Here is a 13138-nt window from a genome sequence, read left to right as displayed (position 1 = left end):
GTCAAAGCTAAAGACATCCTCACAACTGGAGGCAGCTTACTAGGGCTTTTGGAACAAATCCAATATGAGGAAGTGAGAGAGAAAAAAGAAAACGTCATTAAGTTTAATGTCTAACTAGTGGGAGAATATAATGCAACTTAAAATACCTTTGCAGGCATGAAAAAGGTAAGGTAAGGTCTGGGACACAGAGCTTAGGTTTCTCTGCAGACCACATTAAAATGCCAGGGGGGTTAAAAGTGGGTCCAATTGGGTGCAAGACGACAAAATAATTAGTGGTGCACTCTGTTAATGTCTACAGAGGGTCTGGTGTGACAGAACTCAGGATGATGGGTCTCAGGATCAACACTTGCAGACAAGGGAGGTGGAGTGTGAAATGTTCTTTAAAGCTAATGTGAGTTTTTTTTATTTTATATAACTTCCATCCAAACTTAATATTTAGAGACAACAATAAGTAAACAATTCACAGATTGATTCCCCTACAAAGCGTAAAAACTGTGGATCTATGGTGCTCTGTTCAAGTGGCCCAACACAGCAACACTGGCTCAACCAATGACGTAGGATTAGGGCAAGACTAACTGTTGGTTGGACCAATGGCAGACAGAGGGTGTCTTCAAAATTTTGTTTGAAAACAACATTTGTTGCAATTCCATTTGGTTATGATGTTTGTCTAGTAGAAATTACACACTTTAGCTTAAAGACTATTCTTTAGGAGTTTTCTTCAGGAGTATTGCCAACCTCCTGAAGAAAGGGCATCCGCCAGGAAAACAGTGACAGAACTGCTTTGAAATGCCAGCGAAGCTCAGGGTTAAGAAATTAGGTTAATGTGAGGAAAGAGAGGGCTGCATTGTGTAGCGTGTTAAAGGTTAGAGGAATACTAATTCATTTGAAATAAGTTTAAAAAAAGCTACATAAACATTGTCCCGGATGTAATTTTCAGTGCACGGACACATTTCCCAGTAGAAATCCTCAGGGAGGAGGAAATCATTTAGTCTCCTTAAGTGCCAAATTGTATCCTGATTTTCCTGCCACAGCTGCCTCAGTTAGAGGTGGACTTCTGTCGTCTCTCTCACCCCTGAACTAAAAACTCTTTCAGACGTAATCCCTGTGTGGCCTGACTTTCTTTGGATTATGAGAAACAGCATGTGCAAATGTCTCCATTTGCTACAAGAATATACTGGAAGAGAAACACAGTATAATTCCTTCAGTGGTAGAAAAAGAAAAGGGTGTTTTTGGTGCTAATATTGGTGATTTTGTAAAGGGGATGGGGGGTTGGAGGAAAAAGAGAGGAGAGGAACACATGGAGCTAATTTATTAAAATGACTAAAATGCTTGCCGCTTAATAAAAATTGTTGTGTTTGTTAGAATTCACAACAACACTTTAGTAGAAATATTTCTTGGGGTCAGTACATGACATTTTCAGCCTAGACAACTAAATGTTTTCCTTGATTACAGTCTGTATGTTTACATACACTTTAAAAGTTAATAAAACTGTAACTGAATAAAACTGTACCAGTCCGTTTTTTTCAAAGTCGCATTAACAGACCTACAGTCAGGTCCATAAATATTGGGACATCGACACAATTCTAATCTTTTTGGCTCTATACACCACCACAATGGATTTGAAATGAAACGAACAAGATGTACTTTAACTGCAGACTTTCAGCTTTAATTTGAGGGTATTTACATCCAAATCAGGTGAACTGTGTAGGAATTACAACAGTTTGTATATGTGCCTCCAACTTTTTAAGCTTCATCTAGCATGGTTACACATTAATCAAACCACAATTGTCCATGACATTGTGTGAATGCTCATTACTTCAAATATTCAAGTATTTTGTTATGTATATGGAAAAAAAAAAAACAGATATTGACTAGGCAAATACCTGATGTAACTCGATTATAACTGCATATGTCAATATACTGACTGACTGTGCTACACAAGAGCAAAATGTACGCCAAAATGTATGCACAAAACAAGAATACTGCCAGCAGCATTATGCATTGGAGTTAAAGGAATATGACTCCTGGTCAATGTTTTGCTGGTAGAAATGGAAACTAAATAATTTATACATACTTTAAGCTTGATTGACAATTGTTTTGGTGTATTTTGCTTACATACTCTCACTGTTTCCTTCTTTCTTTCCTTTTTCTGATTGGCTCTGGGGATCAGTTTTGGGTTTAATTTTGTTTAAATTTACTGAATTATGTTCTGCTTAGCACTCAGCCTAGTTTAGGGCAACAGAAGCATGGAGAGAAAGACACTTTCCACCCTGGGCTTCAGGCTCAGAGGCTTGTTTCATTATCTCTCTACTGCAAATAACAATTGAGCTACATCTCCAGCCTCCTTGACCTCATTGCAAACATTTACCGATTAGTGGATGAGTGGCACCGGGAGCATTAGCCAGCACCAGACTGTCTGTGGAAATGCCACGTCTAACTGCCAGTGAAATAAGTTTGGGTGCCGCAAACAGCACCTTGTGTTATCCTCCCCAGAGCTAATAAGAAATTAAAAGCACAACAGCAGCACAGCAGTATTTGAATTGCAAATGGGTTCACCTTAATGATTGTACTCTCCACTTGAGCCAGAAAACAGCCTGAGACCCAGTGTTAATATTAATGAAAACTAAATTAAAACACTTTACTAACTGAAATAATAATAAAAACTAATATCGTTGGAAAATAATCAAATGTATTTAAATAACTAACTAAAATAAAATAACAATGACCTCAAAATCATTTTTGTTTTCATTTTTGATACACAGTATATTCAAAATTTTAAACTAAACAAACTAAAATGAAGGTCAAGTCGTTTTCATTTGAATACTGTTTTTCAGAAAACCTGCGTTTTTGAAAGTCTGTACTAGTGTGGAAACAACTGATGTGTTTTCTAACGATAATGTATCAGTGTGACAAATTAGGATACATATTAGTACTTGGCTTAACATTCATAGTCAAAAAACTATTTTGGAATGGCAAATTTATAATAAAATAGAAATAAAAACTGAATAAAAATGTTGAAACTAAATAACCCTGTTAAGACCTTGACTGGGAGTGAGGGGGTTCACCCATGACTTCAAAGGCATTGTTTGTACAGGAGTGGCGTACAGAGTCCAGACCGAGTGTTGACTGCTAGGCCATTTCCCTAAGTCAGGCACACAAAAAAGAAAAGAAGCGTGAGCTACCTTCACAAGGCTTCCAAAAATAACTGAGGTGACTCCAACCTGCCATCCAGCCTTTCTCGACCGGGCTATAATTAATATGACAAGTCCATCCAGAGCAGAATAAATTATCCTGTACGCCTGACCACCGCTTACATGCGAGCAGTTTGGGGAGTTCATTGGAAACACATGTTTCTGGGAAAGACTGCTTTGCGTGTTCGCCGCTCCTGAATAAATTTCCGCTCCCATGTGACTGTGTTACAACTGGCAGAGTTAAATGTAACAGAATGGGTTCAATACTGGCACAGCGGTGGCTCTAACGAGAGAGGCTCATTTGTTTGAGGCCGCAGACTAGTGGATGTCAATCAGCGCCGCACCACTCTGGAGGGCTAGCGTTGAATAAGTGCGTGGTCCCATTCTGGTGAGCACATCTCCATGCAGAGACAGTTGAAAGTGATGTGTGCAGGCATTCTAAGATCTGGGGTATAGCAGGCAGCGAGCCCTTTGGCCAGAGGAGGGACGTATTTTGGTGTTCATTTGAATGGCGTTATGCACAGAGGCACACAGAAGGGAGGACAGTTCATATGCATGAGTCTGTTTTGGAAATCCAGAGGAATACTAATGAAACCATTTTTCATAATTTCACACGAACCTGCATTCTCTAGTCCTCTGAAATAAGGGGAGAGAGGGAGTGGGGAAAGAAATCCATTAAAATGATCTGGAAATGATGCTTTCCAGCCCTGTACTGAGACAATGAGGTATAAATTACTGTGATAAGATCTGGGCAAAGTTCAAATCAAGTGAGATTTTCACATCTGGTCCTGTGCTCTTGTCGTCAAATTAATGGATTCTTCTAAAGCTGTATGCACTAAGAATGTGATAACTCGTGCTTCCTGTTCTACTGATAACATTCCCAAGGGGAGGAAAAGGGAGGCATAGAGTCTTCTGATGTGTACACAGCACTGAACAGCAAACCTCACACACTTTCCCCTCTATGGCTACACAAACCTATGCTGACACAAATGTGTCATAAACAAATCTACTTAAATTCAGACACAAAATAAAAAACAAAAAAGGAACAGCCTAAAGGACACAGAAAACTGTTGAGACCTTTTTGATACTCCAAATGGGTGTCTCATGTTTGCCTGGCCTGCCAAAACAGATTGTGAATCAAATATGTGAGGTGTGCACATTCTGCCTCGCTTGCTCTCTCTGCTGATGACGCCAGCACACCTCAGCTCAGTGAGATCAAGACAGAATGGACAGATGGACAAAAACAAATCAAATAATGAAAAACTAGATTTATGCATTTTCTGAAGAAATATGAGTGGTTCTTGCCTGTGCAAAACACTATCTTAGTATGTAGTTAATGGCTACTAGGGAGTTGCTATACATTTGATAGGGTTGCTAGCAGAGCTACTTACTTGTGCATGTCACCTTCATGTTTGACTTTCTTTCATTCAAGAAACAAATAATGCAAGTAAATGGTGACTGAGGCTGCCATTCTGCCTAACATCTCCTTTCGTGTCCCACGGCGCATTAAAACATTTATTCAGAGCGATGAAAAGTTAGAAAAATGAACGATGGTGAAATCGTGGTTGATTTGCAGCTGTAGTGAATGAGAACGTATGAGTTGTCAGCACTGCAGGTCTTTTCTGGTTAACTTCTGGTCAACAGTGGAATTCAGCCCAGACATTTCAAATGTTATTTGCTGATTGGAAACATGCAGGCGTATACGATCAGACGTTTATTTTCAGGTGAAGAGAGAGAAAGGCAGAGGCTCCTCACCTCCCCACTGTCACCTGGATACCATTTCCAGGAAGGCCCGCTGGCTGGGGATAATCTGCGGCACTAAATGAATAAACAAAGGATGGCTCTGTGGGCCGGGGTGGGCAGGTGAGCTCAGATCATCTTCCCAAACTGAAAATCATCTGCTCAGGAAGTGACCTGCAGCACCTCACCTTCACACCTGGAGAGGGGAGGGGCTGTATAGGAGAATTTGACCATGTCACATTACCTCACCTCTCACATCTGTCATCAGCACTCCAGTCATCCTTAAACAGCACCTCATTCCGTACACAATGTGGTCAATTATCAGCTGCACAGGACATCATACTTATTATATGCCATCGATTGTCTATAATCATCTATAAACATTATAACTGTGGAAGGTGGAACATATAATCCAACATGAAACCAAAAATAAAAATTCTGATATTATTTATTAACCCTCATGTTTTCCAACCGCATATGACTTTCATTCCTCTGTGGAACTCTGAAGGAAATGTTAAGCAGAATGTTAGTCTCAGTCACTATTCACTTACATTGCTTCTTTTTTTCCATACAAATAATGTGAATGATGACTGAAGCTAACATTCTGCCTAACACCACCCTTTGCGTTCCTCAGAAGACAGAAAGTCAAATGGGTTTGGTCATACAACTAGAGGGTGAGAAAGAATTTTCTTTTTTGGGTGAACTAACCCTTTTATTATGACACACTAGATTACATGGACAACAGGCCAGAAAAAAATAACATTTTGATATCAGATTGGCTATTCAGAACACCACTGAAATCATTCACATTCTATTACGTCGATTTTTTTTATTAATGTTATTTTTTTATAACGTTAACTATGACGTGCTTTCTCAAATGGACATTTAGAAAAAGAAAAAAAAATGCGACAGACTAGCTGACTCCTGGCCGAAGAGCGGGCTTTGATGGAATGCTTTCTAATTTTTCATCATCTATTCATTTTAACAGCTCTTTCTCTGCACCGCTCTGCACTCGCCGTAATGACTCAATGAAGTGGCGTACATCAGGCGCCAGCTTGGAGGTGTAAAAAATACCATTGCAGCTGCCCGATCAATACATTATGGAGTGAGAGTGCATGCTGGGGGAAGATAATGCTGCCTCGTGATGAGACGTTGTCAGACTCCATTAGTGTCTGGAGGGCTGTGCTGGGAACGGCGGGCATATGTTGAGTAGCTGAGGCCCACACTTCTGCATGGAGAGCTTTTGTTCTTAGCTTTTAATTGTGGCCCCACCTTGGAGATGGCCCGTCACTCCGAGACCCCTCCATCAGAGTGCGCTGGTATGTTTGGATGTGGCAGGCAGGGACACCGGGACCAAAACTAAGAGCTGTGCTTTTCTGCGCCTGTCAGAAGCATGCAGACGGGCACACACGCACACAACGACAAAAACACAGAGTGGGGAGGATGAAGAGAGAACACACACAGAGAGAATGTGCCTCAAGCAAGTATGCACATTCACAGGGGAGGCATCCAAACTGCTGAGACAGGAATGGGAAGTATCTCAGTAGCATGAGACAAATATGTATGAATTTACTTGCTATGTAACACCCTAATGCTGCAATAAAGTTTCAAGTGTAAAAAATACAAATTCTCTCATGATTTACTCAAGCCATCCCAGATGTGTATGACTTTTCTTCTTCAACAGATCCAAAATGAAGATTTTTTTAAGCCCATTTCAGCTCTGTTTGTCCATTTAACGCAAGTAAACAGGTGCCATCAGGATGCTGGCGGTTTGATGTCCGAAAGGCATATTTAAGCAGCATAAAAGTAATCAACACTACTCTTTCAGTCGATCAATTAATGTCTGTGCAATCACTTTATCTTTCGAGATCCTCAAAATTTGTCTCAGATGACAAAATCATGGCCATAAATCTTCTTAACCGTTCATTAAACATCAAATATGTTATGATTGGCTGCGATTGTGACAGGTCGAGCATCAGTCTAGCGTTCAATGTGCACAGACAAATTGTCACTTGATTCTATCACATAGCATCTGGTTAGGATGTAAGGTGTTAGGTGTAAGACTGAGAATCTGGGGTCAGGGTGAGAAGGGTCTACAACTCACCCAGTGCTATTTGCCATCATGGCTGTAAGGATCTTAATGGCACATGGAGTACCAACGTCTGCACATGTCGTTCCTGTCACCTCATCACACTTCAACATCTAACCCCACTCGACCAGATGTGCCCCGATAATGCCCCAAAACACACACTCACAAATGCACATAGGCCCTCTCCTATAATGGCCATGGAAGAAGGGTTCACGCAAACAAAAGATGGCTGGAAAGCATCCAAAAGACTGATCCTAAAATAAAACTTAGTGACTCAATCATTTATCAGTGTATGGAGATTGAGAGGGGGGTTCATATGTATAGTAGACTGTATGGGTGGGTGGGTGTTGGAGTGGCTTGCAGCACAACAGAGGTAAAAGCTTTGAGCAAGTACACAGCAGATGCCTGACACATTGCTGTCCATTCAGTCGCTTTAAAGAGCAGCTGCTCCTACCCCTGGCATTACGCATATACACACTAGGCTGCCCTTATATCAGGCCAGTCATAGTAATACAAATAGATTTTTACATTTAGTAAAAATGTGAATAGTGCTTGCAAATTTAACATTTTCAGTCACAATTATGTTCTAAATAGTTGCTATGTGGTTGCTAGGGCGTTCTCTGTTTTTGATTATTGGACCATCTCAGAGGCCCACTCTCAAATATCTATGATATTTTGGTCTCTAGATATGATGGGTCCCTCCTTTACACATATATATGCAGGCCTATCGCAACTAACTTTTTCATATTCCTGTTTTTTATTGTTATTTCTCAGGCTTAAGCTTAAGGCAAGGCTTAAGGCAAGTTAGATTTAAGACTTTTTTAAGACCAACTTTACAATAACCAAAATTGAAGAAGAAAACACCATAAATTACAATTGTGACCAAATGAAAAAGTCAGATGATCTACTTCATCTGGGGGACGACACTTTCTAGAGTGGAACACACACAAAACAATAACATAAAACATCACAATTATTAATCATCAGTAAAAATGCACAGTTGGCTGATGACTCGGTACTTTTGTGTTTCTCACTCTGCATGTGGGATTCCCATTGTGTCGAGTTTGAAACACTTCCTGCACAAAATACACCATGCCTCGTATACATTGCCTGGTACCTGTTTCAGCCATGCTGCAAAATCTTGGTTGAACAGCCAATTTTCAATGAATTTGTACTTCATGTCGTCGCTTGCTAGCAGACAGTGCATTTGCATTGTGATTGATTTAAGACATTTTAATACCAATTAAGGCCTTATTTTTAGATTTAAGAATTAAATTCCTTAAAAAAACTTAAGGATCTGTGGGAACCCTGATTTCAAGTGATACTTTGCCAATATTTAACCAATCATGCCAATTAAGCATTGAAAATAAAAATGACATTAACAGTGGGAGAAAAAGTTGAAAAGTTGAAATTGAACACAATCGAGAGAGAGAGAGAGAGACGAGAGAGAGAGAGAGAGAGAGAGAGAGAGAGAGAGAGAAGATGACACTTGTAGATTATGGCATTGGGCCTCTGATTCCCAGACAGTAGGTTGATGATAAGAATGGCATCTTTCACAGTCAGATCTGCCAATCTGGCCAGGCATGCGGGGCAGCCTCTGTATTGTGGCGGGGACTTCCAGGTCAGGGGCAGAAGAATGGAGTCAGTGAGGATGGCGGAGAGAGCGCCTGGGGCAGGTGGCGAGTCACTTTTGAAAGAGACAGGTCAGGGCAGCAGCAAGAGCGCTGGGTCATGGGAACGGTTCCCTAATCTATAGGTGGCTCAAAAACACCTCTTATTGTTAGGGGAGATCATGTGGCACGGGCTCCTCCTTGAGCGGCGTCAGAATCCCTCTGGCAGGAATGTGCGCAGTATCTCCAACAACAAGCCACCTTTATGCCCATCAAGGTAATTACAGACCACAGGTGAGGATCCATTACTGCTAGACATAGGTAGTGTCCAGGTGCCCGGTCTCCAAGCGCTCAGCCATGCTGGGAGAGGAAACCAGGGGAGCGCTCATGGTCTGTTCCACTGGCCTGAAGGCAAAACCAGCACAGAGGAGCATACTATACTACTCGACACAACATACAGTGATGGCTTTGTCTTGCTACTCGCCCCCCAACACACACACATACACCTTGCACCTGACTTGTGTGCTGAGTGAGGGTGGTAGATAAAAACGGCAGGCAGCCACACTCTGGTGATGATAAGTATCTGTCAGAGCAGTTTTACAGTCACAATATGTTAATGGCCATTAGCACTGGCCACTGTCATTATGAATGCAACTTAGTAAGGGCTTATTACACAGCTGCTTAACAAAGAAATAAATACATGGACATGAAAAATGTATTGGAGTTTAAAATTATGTCATTAGCTTACTTTTAGAAACCACAGTGTGTTGGGAGAGACAGAACATGAGCATAGCTAGGTAGAAAACCCAGATTTCCCGGATGAGCAGTCATTATACGCTATTTCTATGTAAGGGGTCTTAAATCACCCTGATGAGGTTTATTTTGTGATAATCACTGGCTGACTCTAGATTATACTGCTTATTACATGGCTACTTACCAAACAAATAATACAACAGACATCAAATAAAGATTTGAGTTTAAATTAAATAATTATGTGAATAGACCACAGAGTCTCCAAAGAAAGTTTTATGTGGAATTCCACAGTTTTGTTTTGTGTTGCAGATCTATTGGTGTATATATTGCGAAAATGACCACCTGAAGCTGCGTTCACGCTGCCAGTGACACGCAGCAACAAAACGACCTCATCACATTCAGAGAGCTGGCGACTTCCGGCAACACGAGCGATGGCGACCGTTGGCGACCGGATGTGGGTGTGTCCAGCGACGCGACAGTTGATTTTTTTTTTTTATGCAAATGAAGACTGACTTTCGGGAGCAACAGACAATACAAGAGAAGATGGTAGAGGACACGTGATCCTAATATTTTAATAATAATATTAATTGTAAAGAAACAGTGCTGTTTAGACTCTACATAAACACCACTAGCGACCTAACTGCTAGCCACTGGCGACATGCAGCAACAAAGTAGCTGGAAGTGTGAATGCAGCTTGACTGCTCATTATACTTATTACATGACTACTTGCCAAATAAAGAAATAAAGGGACATCAAATATTGATCTGAGTTGAAATGATTTTATTAGCTGACTTGTAGATACCGCAGAGTGAAACGAGAATAAGAAAGATGGCTTGCAGTACCTAGGTCGGTCAGATATAACTATCACCGGATGTGCAGTAATTTAAAAAAAATATTTATATTCAAGTAATCCAGTGATCTGTGTAATAATGTACATAATGCAGTTTAGTGCTTTAACATCAATACACATACAGATGAGCACAAAAAAAAAACACCTCATCATCCCTGGCACAGTGCAAGGGCACACTTGCAGCTATCATCAAATTCTTCCAGAAAGCGATAGCAAACTCATAACACACCAGCATCTTTCGTGCACTGTCGCCCGCTCATCTCCCAATCTCCGACAGGCCCCTGCTATCCCTGCTATGCCACACACATAACAAGTGGGCCAGGAAGGAAAGTGCTCTCCCCGAACAAATAACAGGGTGTTTCTGCTACTGAGTCGTAACAAAATATAATCAAAAGAGACTTTTGTTCCAACTGGCTTTATCATAGGTTCAAATAGATTAAGCGCCTTCTGTCTTCCCTCACACAATGCGCTGTGTAGTCTGTATAGGGCCAGGGTGACGCTCAGGGGACCAGATAGGACTAGTGATAATGCCGGCTGCATGTCCGATTGATTTTGGGAAGCTGAGACAGTGGATCTGCGATTCTTTCTTTCTATTGATATGCTGCGTCAAGCAGACAGGCGCTGCTTAAGAGGGATTTAGTGTCAGTACACATATCCGGCAGAGATGGCCACACAGAGCAACGTCTCCCTTAGGGGTGGCATATAACATCAAGGACGCCACACAAACACAGCAGAGTAACGGTCATAAAAACAAAACAGCAAGTGAAGCTGTGATATCTTCATGTGATCTGCATACAGCACTTACTTTACAATGTAAAGACAACATGTCCATGCAAGCAGGCATGAGTCACTTAACTGCTGAGCCTAAACAATATACAACAGTCAGGGTAGACACTATACAACATTATTTGTATTTTTGTTTTTTAAATAAGGCAGTTAGGTACAGATCTATAGTCAGTATATTAGTGTTGATCGTTCAACTGATGTTACTGTAAAAATATGTAATGCCAAAGAAATCCAGTTGACAAAAACAAGGGTTGTTAATTTTAGAATGTGATCTAGAATACTCCAAACACAACCAAAGGACCTTAATTAGTTAAATATTTATATACATTGTTTTAGTTTTGCTCATATAATTTGTATTTGGTGCATTAATACAATTAATATGATATGTTTATATTACTTAACATTAATTAATGCATTAGGTATCATTAACTAACTATGAACAACATTTAAAGTGTTTACTATTCTTGGTTAATATTAATAAAAAAAAAAATGTTTTGTTAAAATTGTTATTTTATCTTTTTATACTGCATTAATGTCAGCATATGCAACTTTTAATTGTAAAAAAATATTACATTTACATTTATATTTATGCATTTGGCTGACGCTTTTATCCAAAGCAACTTACAGTGCACTTATTACAGGGACAATCCCCCCGGAGCAACCTGGAGTTAAGTGCCTTGCTCAAGGACACAATGGTGGTGGCCGTGGGGATCGAACCAGCGACCTTCTGATTAACAGTTATGTGCTTTAGCTTACTACACCACCACCACTCTTATATTAGTAATACTGCATGTTAAAATGAACATTTATAACATTTAAAGTTAACATATATTTTATTTCATGTTTTGAGTAGTGCATTTGTTTCCTGTGCATTTGTGTCGATTGAAATAAAATACAAGTTTTTTTACTATAATTGTCTTGTACTGTGTCTATATCTCACAGCTTTATTTTCAATTACAAAAAATGAAATATGGCATCTACCCTGAGCTCTATAAGCATGACAGGGACACTGTCCTGAAGAATGGTATCAGACCCTACAGGACAGCATGGACTAGAGAGGGACAGATACAGAGAGTGAGATCATGGCAGAAGAGCTGCATCTCCACAGGACAAACAGGGTTAGGTCTTTTGAAGGCACAAAGACAAAGTGATGAGCACTGATAAGAGAAGGCGCCACACTGCTTGAAGCCCTGAGAGCTGAGCAATCACACACAGACTGATAAGTATCGGCCCATAAAGAAGACTCCTGCAGCTCTCCTCCAGACGGGACGGAGAGAAAGAGGGAGGGAGGGGAGGATGACAACTGGGAAGAGGAGTTTACAAGTTTTGTGATAAAGATGGTTACTTTCTAACGTTTGGAGGTGAAGGTTTAGAGGAGGGGCGATGCAAGATGCTGACGAGACTGTTTTCTTGACAGGAAGTCACTAGATGCAAGGGAATGTCTGAAGACACCAAAAAGAGTCAGTGCTATCATAAAGATGAAAAACACTGACAGTGAGATGCAGCTAATGTGTGTGTGCAGTAAACATCGCAACAGTCGACAAGGCCTACCTTCCACTGACAAATCACTTTTCAGAGCGATGCAAATGCAGCTAGCAAGATTTGATATGATTTCAATGAAACATGAAAGACTGTGCCATACAGGTATATGTATTAGCATACACAGCAGATTATCCCAAAGTGCAACTGAAAAATAGCAAAGACTGCAGTGTACTTTGATTTTCAGACATTTGTTTTCTCTAATTTTGTCTATACAGTACATCTATATCTGGAGGCTCAAAATGGGGACATATCTTCTTTAAAAGTGCAATCTTGACCAGATTTGTGTTGACTGGATTATCCTAACATGACAACTGGTTGAATGAAAGAAAAAAATATAAAGAATCAAAATCCCTTTAACAAGATCAGTCTAATCTATAGCAAAGTTCACATAAAGCCTATTTACAGGATCAACTGGTAATATTATTCAGGCAGTCTAAAACTGTGTGCAGCATACCATGTACTTTAAAGTAAATATGAAACAGTATTTACATTCCATTTTTCAGTCAAGTCAACCTTGAGAGCATCTCAGCACAGCTTAGTGGTAAATCTTCTTTTTTCTTTGTATTAAGAAAATAAA

The 13138-nt window shown here is 40.2% G+C and overlaps 1 protein-coding gene across 5 annotated transcripts in view; it reads right to left on the bottom strand.

Annotated features, from left to right (window-relative positions):
• The window catches only part of bcas3 (BCAS3 microtubule associated cell migration factor), a 286192-nt gene that overhangs the window by 154583 nt on the left and 118471 nt on the right, over window positions 1-13138 (bottom strand). The gene's annotated exons all lie outside the window — the stretch shown is intronic.

The sequence above is a fragment of the Xyrauchen texanus genome, chromosome 38 (genome assembly GCF_025860055.1).
Source record: "Xyrauchen texanus isolate HMW12.3.18 chromosome 38, RBS_HiC_50CHRs, whole genome shotgun sequence".
Taxonomy (NCBI): Eukaryota; Metazoa; Chordata; class Actinopteri; order Cypriniformes; family Catostomidae; genus Xyrauchen; species Xyrauchen texanus.
This window is presented reverse-complemented; position numbering and strand designations above follow the sequence as displayed.